The sequence below is a fragment of the Mustela erminea genome, chromosome 17, assembly GCF_009829155.1.
Source record: "Mustela erminea isolate mMusErm1 chromosome 17, mMusErm1.Pri, whole genome shotgun sequence".
Lineage (NCBI taxonomy): Eukaryota > Metazoa > Chordata > Mammalia > Carnivora > Mustelidae > Mustela > Mustela erminea.
Genome location: NC_045630.1, coordinates 31,665,673 through 31,689,888, shown reverse-complemented (window position 1 = coordinate 31,689,888; position 24,216 = coordinate 31,665,673). Strand labels below are relative to the sequence as shown.

The 24,216-nt window shown below is 40.9% G+C and overlaps 1 protein-coding gene across 9 annotated transcripts in view; it reads left to right on the top strand.

Moving 5' to 3' along the window:
• DISP1 (dispatched RND transporter family member 1) overlaps positions 1 to 24,216 on the top strand; it is a 170,524-nt gene that overhangs the window by 72,952 nt on the left and 73,356 nt on the right. Inside the window, exon 1 of one of the 9 annotated variants that reach the window (XM_032318848.1) lies at positions 16,190 to 16,364. The exons of the other annotated variants lie outside the window; for them this stretch is intronic. The gene's annotated coding sequence lies outside the window, so the exon portion shown is untranslated. Of the gene's footprint in view, positions 1 to 16,189; positions 16,365 to 24,216 lie in introns of those variants that run through there. 9 annotated transcript variants of the gene reach the window in all.

Below are 24,216 nucleotides of genomic sequence, written 5' to 3'. Positions count from 1 at the left end.
GGAGCATCTGTAGTCAGATGTTCTTGGATACTAAGCTTTCAGGCAATTTTTAAAAATATGTATGTGTTCTAGAGTAGTGCTTCTCAATTTTAGTAGGTACACAGATCATCTGAGGATTTAGTTCAAAAGAATCAGAGTCAGTACATCTGGCTTGGGGCCTGGGACTCTGTATTTGTAATAAGCTCCTAGCAGATGTAGCTGGTTGTGTGTCACACTTCGAGCAACAAGGGTTATGGCCTGACTTTGAATCATATTTTTTGGCTTTGAACCCTAGTTCTTCAGCTTATTAGATATGTGCCTCTTATTAGTGATTGATTTCACACTGAGCATATCGTACCTTGAGATTATTAGCAATTAAAGTCACCACTTGGAGCTTATTGACACTTTAAATTCGCAGTACATGAAGACTCATTGGTCTTCTCATTGGTAGAGAGAAAAGCAAGTGTTGTGATTTGGTAGTGCAGCTAAAGATGTACTTCTTCTGTTTGGATCCACATATTATCTTTGAGATTTTTCTTCCCCATGGCAACAACCACCGGTACCTAAATAAACTGAAATTAGGACCAGGGTTGTGTTTTGTTTTGTTTTGTTTTTTAAGTAGGCTCTATGTGGCCAACTTGGGGCTCAAACTCACAACCCCGAGATTAAGACCTGAGCTGAGATCAGTGGGTGGACACTTAACTGACTGAGCTCCCTAGACACCCCTGGTTTTTTGTTTGTTGGTTTGTTTGTTTTTTTAAGTAAGCTCTACACCCAGCATGGGCCTTGAACTCACGACCTGACAGCAAGGGCTGGATGCTTTACTGACTGAGCCAGCCAGGAGGTGCCCCAATACCAGAGGTTTTTAAAAAAATGCATATATATACACACACATACATATATTTAACACTGTCCTTACTATGTCAATATATAAATAATAAATAAAAATGTTATAGTGAAGCAGTTTTTGAAATAATAACTAAATAACTAAATAAATAACTAAAACAATACTTTATTATTTACATTGTCCTGTTAACAAATTTCTAATTTGTGTGTTTTTGAATTTAATGAATTTTTTGGTACAAAAGTATATTTCTGTAATTTATATTCTAAATTGGAGGTATGTGCTCAGGAGCACAAAGGGTGGAAGAAAAAAGTTTTCATTTTATTGCTTTGTAACAAAGAAAAAAATGACTTTCTCTTAAAAACAATATTGAGGGCAGATGTGAATGGTTTGCCACATGGACAAACTGAAGATCCCCTTAGGGTGTTTTCAGGATATCTGACACTGCAAAACTCTCTATGACCACTCCAGGTAGTTTAGCTGGAATTGGGGATGCTTCACTCAGGACTAAATGTCTGGCAACACAATATTCCTCCCTTCCCCAAAAGAGAGGGTAAAGGATCCCAGAATTTAAGTGACTGGTTGGTGTGTTACATTGATTAAATGGGATTGACCTAGTCCCGATTAATGAGAGTTCCAGGATCTTCAAAACAAAATAATTATTAGAACATAAGGCAGTAAGTATAAATGGATTAGCCCACCCTGGCATTGTAGCGAGGTGAGCTGCTTGGGGTCTCCCTTGTTCTCAGTCTTTGCCTAGACATTTCCGGCCAGCTGAGCTGCAGTGCCCAGACTCTTTGATCTGTAGAACCTTTTATACTCTTTACATTGGTTGAGGACCTCAAGGAGCTTTTGTTTATGTGAGTTACAGCTATCAATCTTTACCATGGTAGGAATTAAAACAGAATTTTAGGGGGCTCCTGGGTGGCTCAGTTGGTTAGGCATCCACCCTCAGCTCAGGTCATGATCTTGGGGTCCTGGGATTGAGCCCCACATCAGGCTCCCTGCTCATCAGAGAGTCTGCTTCTCCCTCTCCAGCTCCCCACTGCTTGTGTTCTGTCTGTGTCTGTCTGTCTGTCTGTCTCAAATGAATAAATTAAAAAATCCTTAAAAAAAATAATTTTAGGGGCACCTGAGTGGCTCAGTGGGTTAAGCCTCTCAGCTCAGTTCATAATCCCAGGGTCCTGGGATCGAGCTCTGCATCTGGCTCTCTGCTCAGCAGGGAGCCTGCTTCCCCCTCTCTCTCTGCCTGCCTCTCTACCTACTTGTGATCTCTGTCTGTCGAATAAATAAAATATTTTAAAAAATTTAAAAATAAAAAAAATTTAAATAGTCATTAATTCATTAAAAAAATAAACCTATTACATGTTAAGATAAATAACATATTTTGTGAAAAAAATAACTATTTTTCCAAATAAGAAGAAGAGAACAATGGCAGGGTTTTACACTGTTTACAGATTTCTTTACTGTCTGGCTCACTAGAAAGAGCTGGATTTTTCTGTTTGCTTAGTCTGCTACAACGTTGCTCATCATGTAGCCTCCAGAAAACTGCACTGGACACTTATGAGGGAGTAAGAGTGAAAAGGGGACTGACCTAGCAGGTGCCCTGGAAGGGGATGTGGGACCTGGGGTCTCCCTTCTTCCTGAGTTAAGGGGGTTGCTATGGCTCTCCAAGGCCTGTGTGGGGCTGGATCCGCTTCTTGGGAGAGGATTGGCAGGGGCAGAGTTAGGGGCTGCGTGTGGAGCCATCTTCCCTGTTTCAGCCTCCTTGACTGTGTCATGGTTTCATTCTTAAATCAGCTTCTGTGGTGCTCTGATGTCCCACAGGCTGCCTGGGTGTGTCTCTGCTGTGTCCAATAAACGTGGTCTCTTCCAAGTTTCCTGAAAAATAGATTAACTGGATAGGGTTTGCCCAGTTTTGAGTTTTTCTTTTATAAATTATTCATATATTTTTTTAAGATTTTATTTATTTATTTGACAGAGAGAGATCACAAGTAGGCAGAGAGGCAGGCAGAGAGAGAGAGGAGGAAGCAGGCTCCCTGCTGAGCGGAGAGCCCGATGTGGGGCTCCATCCCAGGACCCTGGGATCATGACCTGAGCTGAAGGCAGAGGCTTTACACTGAGCAACCCAGGCGCCCCAAATTATTCATATCTTTTCTTACCTTTTGTTAGTAAACATTACATGGAAAGACAAATTGAACAGTTAAATTATGTTATTGTTAATGCCAGACTTTTAAATGATCATATAAAATTCATAAACTTGTTTTTTGTGTGTGATATAGGCCCTTGGTTGAGTTTTTAAAGGGAAGCATTTCAAGAATTGCTTTTATTTTTGTTCTTTTTTTAAAAAAAGATTTTTTATTTTTTTATTAGAGAGAGCACAAGGAGGGAGAGGGAGAAACAGACTCCCCACTGAGCAGGGAGCCTCATGCTGGGCTTGATCCCAGGACTCCGAGATCATGACCTCAGCCAAAGCGGACACTTCACTGACTGAGCCACCCAGGTGCCCCGAAGAAATAAATTTCTTGGGGGGGGGCGGGAAATATATATATATAGATAGATGATAGATAGATAGATAGATAGTAACACTTTCTGCAGTGAAGTGATTCCTAATTTGTCTTATAGAATTAAATAGATCCTGTTTTATGCCATCTCATGCAAACTCAGTGTGATACTTCAAAAAAAAGCACCATGATGTTCTAGTGTGTTCTGCCCCATGAGAAAATGTGAAAACCCTGCAAAGGTCAGCTCGGTAGGCGATGTTTAGGCTTCATCTGCTGTGTGTGCTGTCACCCGTGGAGTCCCTGCCTCTCAGCTGTGGGGAGACCTCTCAAGCTCCAACACTGGAGCTGATGCTCATGCTCCTTTAGTGTTTCTTATCCACGTTTTCCTGACGCTGATGGCACAGAGCGAGGGGCTGGGTTCTCTAGTGTGAGTGTTGGGAGAACATCAGAGGCAGAAGGGGAACAACATACCCATGGAGCAGCTGCCCGATTCAGGTATTCTTGCAGTAAGGAAATGTTTGATGAGCACCTACTATGTCCTTTAGAACTACACTGAAAAGGTCTGAAAACACTAAGACTTACCCACGCAGGTGACAGGAAGGCCGAGTGTGGATCTCTCCTGTAAAGAATGCCTGCATTTCTTCCTCCACGAGGATTGACTAGGATAGGAGGCAGCTGAGCACAAATGCGGCTGGCTGGGGGCCAGCTGTTTGAGCTTGTGTAGACACGGCCTGTGGATCCCAGTGGTAGAGGAAGCTGCATGGACTTTGATGTTGGAACTGTTGTGAGACCGTCTTAGGTTGCACTTCCTTTGAAGCAGAGTGACTCAAGGCAATCTTGGCATACCCGGGGCCAGTCAGGTGACCTAGAAAAGCCTAGAAAGAAAATTCCTCTGCCAGAAGGGAGTTGAAAATAGCTGCGGGTTATTTGAAACACCATGTTTACTTAAAGTTTTGAGAGAGATTATTTGGAGTTAATCTAGCTTCCCTATAGGTAGAGGATTAGTTGTTGAAGAGGATTCCTCAATGGGAAGTTGGGCGGGGTGTGGTAGGCCCTTCAAGTCCTCTGGCCGGTGGCCTATGTCCTTGCAGACATTTCTGGGAAGGGCCAGGTGATGAATGAGTGCACAACTCTGCACATACACCAAGTGTGCGGTTGAGATGTTTTCAGTGAAGGGTTTCAAGTGGGGAAAAAAATCACCACAGATACTGACGATTCAGTTCAGAGATGTGGAGTTATCGAGTTTCTCTTCCCTGAGGTCAGGTTAATGGGAAATCGGAAACCAAAAGCTGGTTTGTGTTACCCTCTCACACCTTAAAACCTTGCTTGTTGAGACAGGCACATTTTTAAAAATACTTGTTTGAATACCTGAATTACAAACCTTATTTTCGTGTGGTTTGTCATCCTTCTGAGTGGCTGTCCTGATCGTAGCCAGAGCATCTGGACATTTCTCTACCAGTTGAGAGTAAAGTAAACCCATCAGACTATTTTTTTCTCCCATTATTCTGACACTCCTAGGTCAAAATACTGAATAGTGTCAGGCATAAGAGTTTCCTGAACTAAGTAATTACTTATAAATACTACATTGGTCTTTTTAGTTCAATCTTGTTTTTTAAAAATTCAATTCCTTTAAACTAAAAACAACAACTACTTTTCTCCCACTCTCTACCTCCCCCACCTCTGGCAACTACCTGTCTATTCTCTGTACCTGTGAGTTTGGGGTGTTTTTTTTTTGTTTGTTTGTTTTCGATTCCACAAATAAGGGTGATCCTCTGGCACTCATGTTTCTCTCCTCGCTGACTTACTTCAGTTATCCTCACACTCTCAGGGTCCATCTGTGTTGTTGGAAATGGCAAGGCTTCATCCTTTTTTATGGTTGAATAGGGATATGGTACATGCACACTCACACACACACACACACACTCACATCTTCTTCATTCATTCAGCCATCGGCAGACACCTGGGCTACTTCCACATCCTGACTGTTGTCAGTAATGCTGCAGTAACCATGGGGCTGGAGACATCTTTTCAAGTTAGTGTTTTCCTTTTCTTCCAATAAATATCCAGAAGTAGCATTGCTGGATCATAGGGTAGCTCTCCTTTTCATTTGTTGGGGACCCTCTACCCCGTTGTCCACACCGGTTGCACCAGTCTGCATTCCCAGCAACAGTGCTGGAGGGTTACCCTTTCTCCACATCCTCACCAACACCTGTTGTTTTTTATGTTGCTGATTTTAACCATTCTGACAGTCATGAGGTGAGATCTCACTGCGGTTTTTATTTGCGTTTACCTGATGATCAATGATGTTGAGCCTCTTTTCATGTGTATGTTGGCCGTCTATATGTCTCCTTCGGAAAAATGGCTCTTCAGGTTGTCTGCCCATTTTAAAAATCAGGATTTTTTTCGATTGAGTTATGTGTGTTCATTATATATTTTGAATATTAGCCCTTTATCAGATGTATGATTTGCAAATATCTTCTCCCATTTAGCCAGCTGCCTTTTCAGTTTGTCAATGGCATGATTTGCTTTATTATTTATAAATATCATCTTGCTTTTGTTTTGAACATCTTCCTGTTCAAAATAATGATGTCCTTGAGAATGGAAAGAGCTGGGGCACCTAGGTGGCTCTGTCATTAAATCTCTGCCTTCAGCTCAGGTCATGATGCCAGGGTTCTGAGATCGAGCCCTGCATTGGGCTCCCTGCTCAGTGGGGAGCCCATTTCCCCCTCCCCCATTTTCCCTGCTTGTGTTTCCTCTCTTGCTGTCTCTCTCTCTGTCAAATAAATACATAAAATCTTTTTTTTTTAAGATTTTGTGTATTTATTTGACAGAGACAGAGATCACAAGTAGGCAGAGAGGCAGGCAGAGAGAGGAAGGAAAGCAGGCTCCCTGCTGAGCAGAGAGCTCAATGTGGGGCTCGATCCCAGGACCCTGAGATCATGACCTGAGCTGAAGGCAGAGGCTTTAACCTACTGAGCCACCCAGGCGCCCCAAATAAATAAAATCTTAAAAAAAAGAAAAGAAAAGAAACAGCTTTTGTCCTAATGTATTAGGTGGGAGTGGGGTTCAGAGGTTACAATAGCAGAGAAGTGGTGCTGCGGACCCTTTATCATCTGATTGTTCCAGTCAATGATCCTGGGTTCTAATAGAGACTCTCCTGGGTCCTTGGCTGCTTGGACTTTGAATATTGATTAAGGAACTTTAAGGAGTTCACGGTTTGGGTGGATTTGCAAAGTTGGTCTCTCTGAATGTGAGGATCAAGTTGGCATTTCCTACCAGTTGTTTCATTGAAGACCATTCCTACTTTGTGGTTTAGCTCTGTAGACTTACCCCAAACAGTCACAGCATTCTCTCTTTGAGCTTCCCCCCTCGCCACTGAGTGATGTATGTGCGGCACAGAGAAGGGCCTGTGGTACAGTTTGATATCAGCTGGAGAGGAAATCCCAGTGACCCCCCCCACCCCCACCCTGGGTGACACAGGCTGGCCACAGCACAAGCATGAATGGTACCAGGTACCTACACACGTGTGTGGTGTTTACACACACAGATGGAACAAACCATCTTCTAAACAGTAAAATTTCAAGCTATTACATGTGTTACATAAGCCAATCTTAAGAGTTTAAGTGAAATTTTTCATGGTAGCATATTGAATGAAAAGAGATAAAACTTCTACTTTTGTTAAGTTTTTTTTCTGAAGCAAGGGCGTGCCCAGTGGGGTGCTATTAGCACGTCCACAAGAGTGAAAAGATCTCTGAAACGTTCAGTGTACGCTGTTTTTATCGTTGCTGTCCACTGAAGGTAACAGAAGATGTTCCAATGATCCTTATTTTCTCCCACAAACTTCCACAACATCCCCAGTGCTTTTACGAGAACTACAAACATTTTAGAGTTTCTTTTTATGTTACTTCAGTTACAGCCTTATCCTGAGTCACTGCTTGTGTTCTGTGTTTTGGTGGGTTTTTGTTGTTGTTGGAAAGACTTCTAAGAGATTTCTTAGTTTATTTAGTTGTTTACTTGTTTTTAGCCTTGAAACCTTTTAGATAAGTAGTATGTTTATTTTCCTGAGATTCTAACTCTTGTTAAAAACACATTTTATACTTCAAGTCATGTTTTTCTGATTATGGTGTATTTTGGAAAACAGTGTCAGGACCCTTTCTGAGGTCAAGAATTTTTACTTTAAGAATGAGGGAAGAAGAAATGTCAAAATCCAAGTAAGCGAGTATTAAATAAATTGACATCTAATCCCTTGAAAGCCAGGGTTCTGTTTGGTGTTCAGTTACCTTGTCTGCTCAGATAATTAATGATAGGATGTCTTTTTTCCCTCCAATAAGTGCTTTTCTGCAATTCCTAAAGATTCCTGTGTAAAAGGAACTCTTTAGAGAGATTTTCTGATTGAAGATGACATACAAACAATAGCACTTGGGACAATATCTCTTGTTTTGTGTGATACTGATTTTCTTCCAAATATAGTTTTGAATTGGCTTATCATTTTTCTCATAGTCATGGCCATATATTATTACAACTACATGAAATGTATGTGCTTTGGGCAAAGACCATAGGAAACACATAAAAAAGCAAAGTCCCTATTCTGTTAGAAACTTAGGATAATGGGTAAAAATAATTTTTTTAAAGATTTTATTGATTTATTTGACAGAGAGCAATCACAAGTAGGCAGAGAGGCAGGCAAAGAGAGGGGGAAGCAGGCTCCCCTCTGAGCAGAGAGCCCAATGCAGGACTTGATCCCAGGACCCTGAGATCATGACCTGAGCCAAAGGCAGAGGCTTAACCCCTGAGCCACCCAGATGCCCCGGTAAAAATAATTTTTTAAAATTTCTCAGTGTTGCGGGGTACTTGGTTGGCTCAGTTGGTTAAGCATCCAATTCTTGATTTCAGCTCAGGTCATGATCTCATATTGAGCCCCATGTTGGGCTCCACACTTCTCTGTCCCTCTGCCTGTTTGCTCTCTAAATAAATAAATAAATAAATCTTTAAAATTTTTTCTTAATGTTGCTAGCATTACATCGGCCATATCTAGGAAAAAACATTTAGCCCTTCTCCATTTTGCTATTTCAGAGCAGAAAACTTAATGAAGAAAGTTTTGAAAAGTTTCTTGTGTTTTGTTTTTTTTAAATTAACATATAATGTATTATTTGCCCCAGGAGTACAGGTCTGTGAATTATCAGTCTTACACATTTCACAGCACTTACCATAGCACATACCCTCCCCAATGTCCATAACCCAACCACCCTAGCCCTACCCCCTCACCCCCCAGCAACCCTCAGTTTATTTCGTGAGATTAAGAGTCTCTTATGATTTGTCTTCCTCCCGATCCCATCTTGTTTCATTTTTTCCTTCCCTACCCCCCACAACTCCCCACGGTGCCTCTCAAATTCCTCATATCAGAGAGATCATATGATAATTATCTTTCTCTGATTGACTTATTTCGCTCAGCATAATACCCTCTAGTTCCATCCATGTCATTGCAAATGCCAAGATTTCATTTCTTTTGATGGCTGCATAGAATTCCATTGTATTCTGATGTATACATGACATCTTCTTTATCCATTCATCTGTTGATGGACATCTAGGTTCTTTTCATAGTTTGGCTATTGTGGACATTGCTGCTATAAACATTCAGGTGCATGTGCCCTTTTGGATCACTACATTTGTATCTTTAGGGTAAATACCCGGTAGTGCAATTGCTGGGTCATAGGGTACCTCTATTTTCAACTTTTTGAGGAAACCCCGTACTGTTTTCCAGAGTGGCTGCACCAGCTTGCATTCCCACCAACAGTGTAGGAGGGTTCTCCTTTTTCCATGTTCTCGCCAACATCTGTCGTTTCCTGACTTGTTAATTTTAGCCATACTGACTGGTGTGAGGTGGTATCTCATTATGGTTTTGATTTGTATTTCCCCGATGCTGAGTGATGTTGAGCACTTTTTCATGTGTCTGTTTGTCAGTTGGATGTCTTCTTTGCAGAAATGTCTGTTTATGTCTTCTGCCCATTTCTTGATTAGGTTATTTGTTCTTTGGGTGTTGAGTTTGATAAGTTCTTAATAGACTTTGGATACTAGCCCTTTATCTGATATGTCATTTTAGAATATCTTCTCCCATTCTGTCAGTTGTCTTTTGGTTTTGTTGAAAGTTTTGAAATCTTCAGGCCACGAGTTTAAATCATTTTGAGATCAGTCATAGCTAAGAGCTGTGCCTTTTGAGTTCTTTTGTTGGCAAATATTCTTAAATATTAAATATCAGCTGGAAAGCAGAAATGAGTTGATGAAGAATGTATTAGTGCTTAACGAGATTTTCTTTAATAAAGAGAAGGTTATAGTCCTCAAACTTTCATTGTTTTTAAGTGATTACAGCATCCTTACAATGCCCGCCATACTACATAGGCTCCTTCAGTCATTTTTTCAGCCTTCTGTGTGACTGTACCCTGGGGACACAGTCAGCAGTGGGCAGAGCAGGCCTGGGTTCTGGGGTTAGTTGTCTATGGAAGGGCAGGCTTACTGCACATCGGCCACACACCTGGCGCCATCCTACAGGTGAGGGTCATGCTCGGTGGAGGAAGAAGCAAATAGTAAGTAAGTACATACATAGATGATTGTGCTAACTTCAGATTGGGGCCAGGACCTCAAGGCCAGAAAGAAATAGCCATGGACCTGGACATAGTCTGTTTTATAGACTAGAAGAGATCAATGCCAGTGTAATGAATCACACAGATAAATAAGATAAAGGCCACAAAGGAAGAGTAGAGTGAGACCATGTAAGTGAGGGAGGTGGGGACTAGTTCATTTTGAGGGAGACGGGGAGGCCTTCCGGGAGTAGGTGACATTTGAGCTAAGATTGAATGACGACTAGGTATGTCAGTTTCCAAGGGTCTGCCATATGAAGTGTCACAGACTGGTGGCTTAAACGGCAGAAATTTATTGTCTCATAGTCTGGAAACTAGAAGTCTGAGATCGAGGTGTTCCTTCTGAGGCTTCTGAGGAGAATCTCTTCCATCCTCTCTCCTAGCTTCTAGTGATTGTGGGCAGTCTTTCACATTTCTGGGTTGTAGACACATCACCCCCATCTTTGCCTTCATGCTGACACAGGCATTCTCCCTGTGTGTGTGTCCAAGCTTCCCCTTTATATCAGAACACCAGGCATAGGAGCTCAGCTGAAGAAATTCCTCGGTTTTGACCCTACTTCCTAATGAGGTCATTCTGCGGTGTTGGGGTTAGGACTTCAGTGTGTGAATCTGGAAGGACATGGCAACTCACAACACCTGTTGGCCAAGTGAAGAAGAGGGGAGGGGAAGACTTTTTTCTTAGGAAGTGAGGACAGCATGTGAAGGTCTCATGTTGGAAGGAAGCCTGGCTAACTGAATGACAGAGTTGGGAGCCAGTGCAGTGAGGTGGCCCTAGGACATGCTAACGATAGGACAGATGCAGAGGCTGCATGTGCCCTGAACATGGCCTAAAAGAAAGCAGGATTGCCATCTCCAGGTGCTGAAATCCAGCAGACAGAAGTTTGTATCTGTCGGTCAGGAGGGAGGCTGCAGCTGCAGGGAAGGACCTGGGGGTCAGGGCGTCCTGGGTCAGAGTGTGCTGAAATCACTTAGGAATAGTGTCTCAGATGGAAGTCCTGGGCTCCTTAGAACCTGGGGGGAACCTTCACTGGAGGAAGAGGTCAGACCAAGCAGCCTACAGAAAGGCAGTAGGAGGTACCTGGATGGAGCCCTGCTCAGAAAACCAAGTTAGAGGACTGATTAGTGGCAGCAGGTGCTACATGGAGGTGGAGGAGGAGGAGAACTGAGAAGAGAGCAGAGGTCAAAAACCAGGCTCTGTGGGAGGTGAGAGTGGAAACCTGACTGTTGTGTGTTGAGGAGGAGCAGGAGTAAATCATTAGTAAGGATCTTTACATAGTATACATTTATACTACAACATAAGAATACTTAGTAAATGTACTGAGCAGTGGCAGGGGAGAGGGGAAGGAAGGCAGCGCTCAGAATGGTTTGATTGGAAGCCAAGAGCAGGAAATCAGTGGGAATGGGAAGGGCAGGTGATGAAAATACCTTGCACAATTTATGTCCTTTCCCCACCCCTAAATGGTGGGGAAATCAGGAAAATATTGTAACTCTCCTGTAAAAATTAAGGATCAGCAATCAAGGCACAGATTGATTCAAAGGGTCCTGCTGACATCAAATCTTTAGCGAGAGCAGGAAACCTGGGTGCAGGTGTCAGGGGCCAGGGCACACATTCCTGGGAACCTGGACAGGAGCATGCAGGAAGGAAAAATTCACACTCTCCTGTTACATTTGGCTGTTACATGTATTCATGGTATTCTTAGTCATGTCTGCTGCTAACAGTGAGTCGTTTTTGCAAACAAAGTATTTATTTTAAAGATTTTATTTATTTATCTGAGAGAGAGAGCGCACAAGCAGGGGGAAAAGCAAAGGGAGAGAGAGAAGCAGACTCCCTGCTGAGCAGGGAGCCTGACACGGGGCTCAATCCCAGGACCTTAGGATAATTACCTTACCTAAAGCAGACAGTTAACGGACTGAGCCCCCCAAAACCCCACAAAATAAGTATTAACAAGACCATTATATATTTCATCACTTTGTATGATTCCAAGGAGTGGTGTTCCAAGAACTAGCCAGGATTCATGCAAAGTGGAGGTCTGGACCTGTGGGTCTATGCTATGCCATTTCCCTCTCTAGAAGATTCAAATGACATTATTGGAATGCTACCTCATTATGTTTGCTGACAGTTTCCAGGACTTGATACTTGCTACAGGCTGCAATTATTGTTAGTACTTGAGTAGAACAAAGCTGTGAGTGTGACTGTGGGATTGAAACTGATTTGTAATCTGAATTCATGACCCAATACTGGCCTCATTAGCAAAACCAAAATCAGGGTAAGCAGGCAAAATGATCTCACCATTAAAAAAGGAAATTGGGGGCGGGGGATGGGTATGGAATTTAAGAAACAGAACAAGTGAACAAAGGAAAAAAAAAAAAGACAAACCAAGAAACAGACTCTTAACTCTAGAGAACATGCTGATGTTCACCCAGGAGGAGGTTGGAGGGGGATGGGGGGTACAGGTGATGGGGATGAAGGAGTTTACCCATCATGATGAGCACCAGGTGACATATGGAACTGTGAAATCACTATATTGTACACCTGAAACTAGTATTATACTGTATGTCAACTATATTGAATTTTAAGAAAACAAAAAACGGAAATGAGTTTAAATGAAGCAAAATATACCCAAATGCCTAGGCCACCCATTTGTCACAACTGACAGCCCTTTGTGGAGCTAGACCCCTTGGTGCTTTTTTGCATCCGTGCAGAATGAAAGAAACTTTTCTGTGTCTGGATCATTTGTCATGAAACAGAGATTAAGACTTGTCACTGTTTTGTGTGTTTTAAAAATTTTGTTAAAAAATGATGACTTTTGGGGCGCCTGGGTGGCTCAGCGGGTTAAAGCCTCTGCCTTCGGCTCAGGTCATGATCCCGGAGTTCTGGGATCGAGCCCCGCATCGGGCTCTCTGCTCAGCGGGGAGCCTGCTTCCTGCTCTCTCTCTCTCTCTGCCTGCCTCTCCATCTGCTTGTGATTTTTGTCAAATAAATAAATAAAATCTTTCTAAAAAATAAAAAATAAAAAAATAATAAAAAATGATGACTTTTGTTAAAAAAAAATGGTGGCTTAGTCAGTTAAGCATCTGAGTCTTGTTTCAGCTCAGGTCATAATCTCAGGGTTGTGAGATCGAGCCCCAGTCAGGCTCTAAGGTGGGCATAGAGTCCACGTGAGAGTTTCTTTCCCTCTCCCTCTGCCGCACTCGTGCTCTCTCTCAAAAAAAAAAAAAAAAAAAAAAAAAAATGACTTTTGGGGCACTTAGATGGCTCAGTCAGTTAAGCTTCTGGCTCTTAGTCTCAGCTCAGGTCTCGGTCTCATGTCATGAGTTCAGGGGAGCCTACTTAAAAAAACTAAAAAATAAAATATGATGACTTTTATATATCTTTTAATTTTTAAATGACTTTTGTTGGACATTTACATTATGTTCATTTCATTTACTATTTTCTGTTATTAGATGTCTGTGAAGTATAGATTGTTTTTACATGTTACTGGAATATGTAATCTTATTATAATATGTCGGTGGTTAATAATAATAATAATAATCCATGCCTTTGTTACTAAATATCTTGTGTTACAGGAAATGTCTGAAGCTTTTAATATAATTCTATCTTGGAAAAATTATTCACCGTGTATAATTTCTGTCGCTTGTTATTTAAAACATAAATGTATGAAAAATACAGACTAAAGTGTGGTACTGAGAATCTCAGGGATCCCAGTTTCTGATTTCAGAAATGTCACAGATTCACCACGTGAGACACTGAGGCTAAGATGAAGGACATGGGTAGAGAGTACAGCAAAGAAGGAGGGACACTTCTTTCCTTTTTCCTTCCTGGGAAGGAACTAAGGATGCATGGAAATATGGATGAATTTCAAAATCTAAAAGATGATTTCTGTTTTCTCTCTAAAGAAAGTGTGAACTCATACCTCTTGGTTATCATGGCCAAGCAGGCTGGGATGAGTCTGAGGGAGCACTCTCCAGCTGAAGATCAGGGAACTCATTTGGGGGAAATTCTGAAAGGCTTACTGACAACCCTTTATGGAGCTAGCCCCTTTGGTGCTTTTTTGCCTCTATATTCATTCCAAATAGTTAACTGAATAACAGTCAACTTAGAAAACTAGTTTAACACATTTTAGCATTACTAATTTAACACATTAAACACATAACACATTTGGCTTATATTTATTGTTTTAAAAATAAGTGACCATTTTTAAACAAGATTTATTATTTATTTGAGAGAGAGAGAGCGTGCATGTGCATATGTTTTCACAGGTGTGTGCATGTGGGGGAGGGGCAGAGGGAGAGAAAATCTCAAGCAGGCTCCCCACTGAGCACAGAACCCTGCATGGGGGCTCGATCCTATGACCCTGAGATCATGACCTGAACTGAAATCAAGAGTCAGACCCTCAACTAGTCGACTAAACCACCTAGGCACCCCTAGAAGTGATCCTTTTTAAAGAATACCAAAATAAAAACTTTTGCCATTTTTCTCAATCTGTTACTACTCCTTGTTGAAGGGATGTGTCAGCATCAGCAGCTGCTCTGCTTCTGACTCCTGATACCAAGACAGAAGAAATAAAGTCCACTTCTCCTCATTAAGAGAGCATGATTGATAGACAAACAGATAAACACAACAGAATGAAGAGTCCAGAAATAGACCCACACGTATATAGCCAATTGGCTTTTTGGCAGAGGTGCCAGACATTAGACTTTCAACCTGTGATGCTGGGTTAACTGGATCTCGTGGGGATCAGGTGAGATAACCTTGATCTCTGTCTCACGGCAAATACCAAGGTCTGTAAAAAAATCTATCATAGACCTAAATGTTGTAAAACCTAAACCTGAATCTTATAGAACAAATCATGGAAAGCCTTTGTATACTTAGGTTAGGCAGAGATTTCTTGGTCCACTCAAGTCCCTGTAACAAAGTAGCACAGGCAGGGGTGACTTACAGAAAACAGACTTTATTTCTCAGAGGTCTGAAGGCTGGAAGTCCAAGATCAGGGTGCTAACGTGGTCAGGTGAGGGCCATCCTCCTGAACGTGAAATTCTCCTTGGGGTTCTCTCTGGGCTCTCTTCTCTAAGGGTACTAATCCCATTCATGAGGGCCTCATCCACATGGCCTGATCACCTCCTACAGGCCCACTTCCTAATCCATCACATTAGGATGTAACTATCAATTGGGGGGGAGGGTGGGCATAAACATTTAGACCATAACAACTTCTTAGGAGAAAATCACTATTCATACGATTAAAAAAATGTTTTGATAAATTGGACTTCAAGACTGTACATGTTTCTGGCCTTCAAAAGTTACTATCTAAAAAATGAAAAAGCAAGACCATAAAGTCGGACAAAATATTTGTGAAACAATGTGTGACAAAGAGCTTGTATCTGGAAGATCTAGTGAACTTTTATAATACAGTAATAAGATGATTTTTAAAAAATGGGCAGACCTGAAAAGACACTTCAGTTATTCAAAATTCATAGCAAGGGGGCTCGTGATTCTTGATCTCAGGGCTGTAGTTTTGAGTCCTATATTGGGTGTAGAGATTGCTTAAAAATAAGATCTAAAAGATAAAATAAAATACAGTTCACAGCAAGATACCACTTACAACCACCAGAATGGCTAAAATAAGAAAGACTGAGAAGAACAAGTGTTGGACAGAAAGCAGCATGAGTGGAACATTTTCAGTTGGTGGGAACGTGGCATTACCACATGCCCAACAGCCAGTCTCTGAGTAAACACATATGCAATTCCATCGCTTCATAGTTAGTGAAAACAAAGACTTGTGCATGAGTGTTCACATCAGCTCTATCTATAATCGACAAAAGCTGGAAATAACCTTGGCGTGTATCCACAGCAGAACGTGTAAATGCATTGTGGTGCAGTCTTTGAGTCAGTGTTCTAGTGGGGAAGAGGCATCTATGAACACAGGAGTTAATCGGTGCTGGCTGGAGTGGCATGGAGTCGGGAGGCTGGCTGGAAAGGGGGCAAGAAGTGGCATACTCTGTAGCTCAAATGTGGTAGTGGTCACATGGCCGAGCCCACCCATTTGTCAAAAACTCACTGAAATCTGTTCATGTTGTTGTGTGGAAATGATACATCAACAAAGCTGTTTAAAAGTAAGAAAGTGAAATTACATTTTCAATGATTAAAATACTGTTAGCATCTAGTTTTGTGTATTTGTGAGAAAGTATATGATCACTTAAATTTGCAAGGAGCCGTTCTGTCTTTCCAGGGGGTTGTACTAACCCTTTGAGGAGGCCGTTCCGTGAGCCGGTTATGAATGGTTTAATGCTGCACCTAACAGATGTGGTGTGATCGAGAAATAACGAGGTCTGCCCTGCTGTCTCCGGGAAAAGCTTCTGAACATCCATAGCTCTCACTTTCAGTGAATGGCTTATATACGTAATGTGCGTACCAGTATTATTATATATATATTTGACTGTACCTTCAGAGGCTCAAGTACTTGGTGTCTTGGTTAAACTACACGTGCCTTAAAAACACGATTGTATTCCTTTCGGATTTCCTTTGGAGAAAATTTTCCCTGTGTCACCTGAGTACTGAGAGCACTCGTTCCCCCATCTCTGTCTCCAGCTGCTGGTCAGCAGCACCTGCATGCGCTGTCCTGCTTTCCTGCCTTGTGTCTGCGTGTCTTACAGATGGTTTATTGGTATCTGATTCTCACTAGCTGAGTTCTTGGAGCAAAAACATAAACTTGCTTATGAAATGGCCTTATTTGTAAAGTTCTGGTTGCTTTCTCCAGGGTTGGTTATAGCTTATAGCACATGGAAGAAATTTAGCTTCAGGGATATAAACATCTTTTTGAGTGGAGAAAATCTGTACCAGTTGATGTATTATAAAAGTTTAAACCAGATCAGAATGTCTTTTTCAGAGGTGGGAAGGGGAATTATTTTTTAAAAGACCCGAGTTCATACAGCGGTTGGGGGAGGGACACAATGATTGAAGTATCAGCTTGATTTTTATGTGGCATAGAATGTTCTTTGAGGAGGAAAAGTGCTTCTCTTGAAAAACAAATGAAAATTTTTAGGTCATTTATAGGTCTTGAAACCCTTCCTGTTGAATTTTTGGTTTAATAATAACAAGAAAAATTTTTTTTTCAATTAAAAAAGTGCCTAACACTTAAACCATGTTGTTGTTGTTTTTTAAGATTATTTATTTACGGGGCGCCTGGGTGGCTCAGTGGGTTAAAGCCTCTGCCTTCAGCTCGGGTCGTGATCCCAGGGTTCTGGGATCGAGACCCGCATCGGGCTCTCTGCTCCGCAGGGAGCCTGCTTCCTCCTCTCTCTCTGCCTGCCTCTCTGCCTACTTGTGATCTCTCTCTGTCAAATAAATGAATAAAATCTTTAAAAAAAAGATTATTTATTTACTTAAGAGAGAAAGGGTGAGAGAGAGTGTGAGTGGGCGGAGCAGAGGGAACGAGAATCTCCAGCAGACAGACTCCCCACTGAGCACAGAGCCGGATGGTGGGCTCCATCTCGGGGCACATGAGATCATGACCTGAGCTGAAATCAAGAGTCAGACACTCAACAGACTGAGCCACCCAGGCATCACCCCCCAACCCCCGCCGCCAGTCTTTTTCAAATGCGGCATCTCTCGTGATCTCCGCAACAGCCCACTGGGGTTGGCAGGGAAGGCACAGTTTCCATTTTTAATAGACACTATGTGAAGTTGCCTCCAGGGTTAGCTTATATAATACACATTACATTACTTTCATTCCCTTACATCTCCTGATATCTGAGCTTGATTTTCAGACCAGTTTAAATTAAACAAGCTAGTTGGTGTACTTGGGCCCTGATCTGGTTTATCAAAGTAACTAACACTAACACTAGTTACTAACACTGAGCTACTTCAATTAACTAACACTGAGCTACTTTAACTTTTGTGACATTTAATCTTTGATGCTTCTGAGAAAAGATTTATATATCTTTTTAGAAAATAAGTTGCAAATACACTTTTGAGCAGCTTCTTTTTGAAATAACGCTTGGTGTGAATACAGACCTTTACTTTTCAGTTGATTCGTACAATAAGGCCACAAGAAAACCGAAGTGCACAAAAATTATGTTTCATACAGTCTTTCCACTGCCTTGTGCTGTCTCCTGAAATTTCCACTTGTTGATCATAGGGGGAAAATCAAGAAAATAGAGTCTTAGGTTCTAACAGTAAGAGGATATCTACAACAGTTTTAAAAGTAACTTGCTTTCCTTCAGTCTCAGTCTTCATCTGACATCTGCCTGAGAAAATTAGATACGGAAGGCAAAGATAGATGTCTTCTCAGTTGATGAATTGTCATCTACGATTTCTAAGTTGTGGGCATTCAAACACAATTTTTATGTTAACCAAGTTTTCAATAATAAAATCTCCATTTTAATGATATCCTCATTGCAAAGGGTGAAGGCCTTATTTTATATTGTTTGGCTTAAAGGAATGAGATTGTTTAACTAGAGCAAGAAGAGATTTAATGTCAATTTCTATGTAGAGCTGTCTGTTGCCTTAATCCAATTTTTCCAAAAGTAATAGCTTTTACACGCCCAAAACTTTTCTAACTTCAAGAGTTCAATTAATTTTACAATAAAGTTTAATAAAAAGTACAGTATATGTTCTGTCATTAGGTAAATTAGTAAGATTAATTAAAACAAGTAAAATTCTAGTAGTTTAGTTCCTTAAACCCTGACAGGGCTTATGTGTTTGAGAGCACATGTTACCTTACAAGCCTGAGTCCTTAGGAGTGACCTGTGCAGTGAGTAAGAGTCTAGGCTCTGGTCTCAGATGCCAGGCTTTATTGTTAGTTCTGCAGTGTTGTTAAACCTTCATTTTCTCATTGATGAAATGGAGATAATCATGGTACTTGATTCTCCTGGGAAGAATGAGAATTAAACAAGGTGAAACAAGGTGAATTAAACAGGTCATCCATATATGGTCACACAATGCAGGGAATTTGGATTATCTATCTCAATAGATGAGACAGGAAACAGAAAATCTAGTTGGTGAATGGCTTTTCAGTTCATCATACCCTTCATTTGTTGTTGTTCTTGGCTTCTGTTTTCTTTTTTTCTGTTGGGGACCCTACCAAACAAGGAATTAATTGAAATACGGAGAAGTCCCATCCTTCAACAAATTTGCAAACTGGATGGTATATCAGTCTGAAAGACTGAAACTTGACTTTAGTTAGATTTTCAATGAAAACAGCAATAACCAAAGTAACCCAGAACTTACTTTAAAAAAGAAGTAGTATTTGTTCTAGAGCAGTTTTAGTTTCATAGCAAGATGGAGAGGGAGGTAGAGAGAGCTCCTCTGTGTTCCCCAATCCCACGCATGCATAGTCTTCCCCACTGTCAACATCCTCACCAGACGGGACACTTGTTAGGGTAGGTGGACCTACATGGACGCATTGTAATCATCCAGAGGCCATAGTTGTATTCATTAGAGCTCATTCTTGGTGGTATGCGTTCTGTGGATTTGGACAGATGTGTAATGATGTGTGTCTGTTGTTATCGTTATCACAGTGTTTTCACTGCCCTCATAAACCTCTTCATCTTTCCCTTCCCCCTTGACCCCTGGCAACCACCGATCTTTATATTGTCTCCACAGTTTTTCCTTTTCCAAAATGTGCTGTAGTTGGACTCGTACAACATGTAGCCTTTTCAGATCAGCTTCTTTCATGCAGTAATAAGCATTTAAGATTCCTCCATGTCTGTTCATGACTTGAAATGTCATTTCTTTTTAGCTCTGAGTAATGTTCCATTGTGTGCATGTGTTCATTTATCCATTCATCTACTAAAAGATATCATGGTTCCTCCCTGGACATACTTCTAAGGCAGGATAGTAACTCACCTGAAAAATTAAAGATAGATAAATATGGCAGTAGTGAACCACGATCTCAAGTGATCCCAGTGTGATCCCAACAAACTTGACTATGATCTTACCTGTGATCAAAGCCAATATTATAAGAACAGAGTGATATGTGGTTGCTTAAGGTAGGGGTAGGGGCTCTGTCTGGAAATCTGGGTGTGAGCTGAGGGGAGGTTTTATATTTGTCTTATTTTTAAAACAGAAAAACTAAGAGCTTATTTATGAACTGATGGGGTGAGCCAGTAGAGAGGGAAGATTTTGTGAGAAGTGTTGGGCAGAGTTCTGTAGCATATGAGAGAATGCATCTAGGGCACAAGTGTAGGGTTAGCCTCACGCGTGAGAGTCCTTTATCTGTAGGAGAAGGCAGCTGTCAGAGAGCTGGCCTGCATGCAGTTGCTGCTGGGCCCCTGGCAGTGAGTGTGGACACTGATTGTTCATGTATCCCCGGGAAACTAGAAACCCAGGTCATTAGCCCAGCACGAGGATGGAGGCAGATTTGTCAGAGGCTGGAAGAGCCAGGACCAGGTTTGAAATAGTCGTCGAAAAGAAAATGCTAGCAATGACTGCAGACAAAGGTAGGTTTCCTTCCTAAGACTGATAGCCGACTTCCTAGCAGGTGTCAGAAGGCTGTGGGCTAACACCTTCAAAGTTCTAGGGGCAATAATTTAAGAGTAACAGTGAAGAGAAGACATTTCGGGATCTGCAGAGACTGAGGATGTGTCCTATCAGTAGATTTTTGCCAAAAAGAGCTGCAGAACTATATCCTTCAACTAGAAGGAAAATTGAACCCAGATGCAAGCGTGAGAGGCAAAAATCACTATGATCAAAGAAGTGGGTCAGTATTTTGATAGATCTAAAGAAGCATTAATTGTAACAGTAAATATTAAGTTGTAGCATTATATATATATATTTAAATGTATCTTATGATATTAATAGTGGGAAGAATTTGGAGCACATGCTTGACTATAGCAGATTGCTTTGTTACAAAAATTACTACGCTTCTGCTCTGGGATGAGTGAGGACACAGAAAAGCCCCGCAAGCTCCTATTCCTTGGTCTGCCTTGTGATCACTGTGCAGAGATGGTAGGTGAAGTGGAACCTGAACTGCACTGTGTAAGGTGCCAGAGACAGTTGACATCACCTTCAAGGTATACTAAACATTAATATTCTAAATCCTGGAATTATCAGATGCCAGGGACCTTCCCAGTCTCCAGGGGTGTTTGCGCAGAGACTGGGGAAGAGCACTGCTCCTGTGTATTGGAAGCTGTGTGTTTGGGCGCTCGCTCAGCATGAGACAGCAGCACAAATCAGCATCAAGTTTGTGCTTAAAAACAGCTTGTATTGTCCTCGTCTCCTCCATTGTTCATGTTCAGATCTAATAGAACTCAGCGTGTGTGCTGGGTTCCCCACAATTCAGATCCCTTTTATGGAAAATAAAAGTTTGTGTATTCCTTCCTTCAGGAAGGGTGAAGCTAATAGGCACTGGGCACCAGCTGAAAAATAGTCTTATGTCCTTTATGTAAAGGGTACAATATCTTTAGAAATCCCTGTAGGCATCTGGGGGGGGGGGCTGTTTTGAGCATCTAACTCTTGGTTTTGGCTCAAGTCCTGATCTCAGGCTCCTGAGATCAAGCCCTGCATCAGCCCTGTGCTCTGTGCAGAGTCTGCTTGAGATTTTCTCCCCCTCTCCCTCTGCCCCTCCTGCTCACACTCTCTTTCCATCTGTCTCTAAAATAAATAAGTAAATCTTTAAAAAAGAAGAAAAAAAAAAGAAATCACTTGAGACATGGAAGGTGTTTGATTACTTGCCAGTGTGAGGTTTTTAATCAGTTTTATTTTTCCAAAACTAAAAAGTAGTCGCCAAGAGTGAAGCTTCAGAATTGTTAGATTTTGTGGGAGTTTCCTAAACCTCTGCTTGTAAGTGATCATTGTAAGTTGTTACTAAGCCATTGGTTCAGAACGGTATCAAATATGCTCTTTGTGTGCTAAAATATTTGTAGACTTTTATCACCTAACACATTACCATTCTTGATGTTCATAAAGGTTAAAAGTTCATTCCTGAAACCTTTCCTCTTAATGTGATACTTTATATTAAATTTAGAGAGAGTAATTTATCTTTAGCTTTTTCAGGGACTTGCTGAATGATTCCTAGTTATTTGATTATATTATGGAATATTTTACCTTTTTTAAAATATTTTATTGTGTTACTAGAAAAACACAAAATATACTCAGGTTGCAAGTAATGTCTGCTGGTCATGCAAATCAGATTATTTATTTTGAGGCTGATTTCATTGAACTTTTAGATGAAGATTTTATTGTTAATATATCTAAAAGAAAAAAGGAATTACATGGCTACCATAAACCCTTTCAGGGATAAGTCGGAGCAGAAAAATAAAAAAACAAGATGTATTTATGACATATGTTCTGTGAGATTAACATTTTATTCTACAAATAGTTAAATAATTTAAGAAATATTTTTTCCCTTCAGTGTTACTACTAAGCCAGGCTAGTCTGAGATACATATTACTAATGCTCAGAATGGAAAATATACACCTGCGGTAGAAGAAAAATGTCATGGTAAATATGTTTATACAGCTGCGTGGTAATGTCAGTTATTACGAGTACATTTACAGAATCATGTAATGAGCCTCATTTTCAAACAGCCGTTAACTTTGGCTTAGAAATGCTAATTAAAGAATAACTTCATTTTTCAAATGCAAACTGTACAAGCAGTATATAGCATCAGTTTAGCTATCCACAGCTCTGAGTGCATAAATTTGATCATGGGTAGATGTTGCCTAATTTCTGAGGAAATAGAGACTTTTTGTAAGACTGTTTCTTATTTATAAGTTATGCTTTCATTGCCTATGATGCCCACTCTTAGGACCAGACTGAGTTTCCATTAAACTTTATTGCACTTACATGGGCTCTTCTGTCATGCTTTAATAAAATTATAAAATTGACTTAATTGGGTCTGTGTGAAAGCTTCCTTTATCATTACTAATTCCATTTATTCCATGGGCTTATTAGTTTTGGATAACTTGAATGACTTCATTAAGATCTGCACTGGAAAATGAATAAATACTATTTAAAAATTAAGCACGAGTAAGAAGAGTAAAAATGTACTCATAGGACTTTGAGGATTAGGAAAATGTTTGGTTCAAAAGGCTGAGTAATATATGACCACTGAATATATATTGCCATGGTGTTGTCTGTAAAAATATTTCATCTGAAAAATATAGCAGGCAGGGAGTGGTTTCATCCTTTTGTCTAGATCTTGAGCTGTCCTATGCCATTAAGCTCCAGGAATACCAAGATGGCAGGCTTATCTCAGGCCCTCAAATACTTCAGTTTCCTTCTATGTAGAGAGAATACCCAGCATGAGTTTGTAATTACCAGCAATTAGTTTTCTTAAGCCTACAGCATGAGGTTGCAAATCAATTTAGCATATACATAGTGGAATCTTTGTTACACTCTTAACTCTTTAGAACTCTTTAAAATGGATACTAAGGGGCACCTAGGTGGCTCAGTGGGTTAAGCCTCTGCTTTTAGCTCAGGTCATGATCTCAGGGTTCTGGGATTGAGCCTCACATCAGGCTCTCTGCTCAGCAGGGAGCCTGCTTCCTCATCTCTCTCTGCCTGCCTCTCTGCCTACTTGGGATCTCTCTCTGTCAAACAAATAAATAAAATCTTTAAAAAATAAAATAGATACTAAGTTATGAGAGGGCCAGGAAAGAGACTACACTAGATATACCACATATCCATTTCCACTCCTGGAAAAACCATTTCAGAATGCTTTGGGGGAACTTATTTTTTGCTTGTTTAAACAATTTAATTTCTAAGACAGATATGGAGTCATGGGGTATTTGTTGATTTGAGGCTAATTATAGCTGGTTTTGACCTCAGTATTTTTCACAGCACTAAGTATGGTGACTCATAAATAGTTATTGTACTGAGTGAATGAATAAGAAATGATAAAAGAGTGACCATTTATTGGCAGATAAGGAGAGCCTTCTAGCCGAGTGAGATCACAGGTAGTCAGAGCTGTGAAAGGGTTTGGTTGGTTGGACAAGAGATGCTGTGGGGATGGACGAGGAATCTGATTAACAGAGGGGCTAAGGGAGGAAAGGAAGTTGTTTTAGCTTTCATGTGACAGCTCTGCTTGTTACATTGATGTCTGGCCCGAGGAGGACTGGTTTAACTCTATTGGATGTCGTGAAAGGGGAAAGAAAGAAGCTAGAGCAATGGTTCTCAAAGTGAGGTTCTCCAACCAGCAGCTTCCACATCCTCTGGGAGCTTGTTAGAAATGCACATCCCTAAATTGGAATCTGCTGGTGAGTTTTAAATGGGACTTCAGGGACGCTGGTATCAGCCGGCTCATCAGGGAACAGC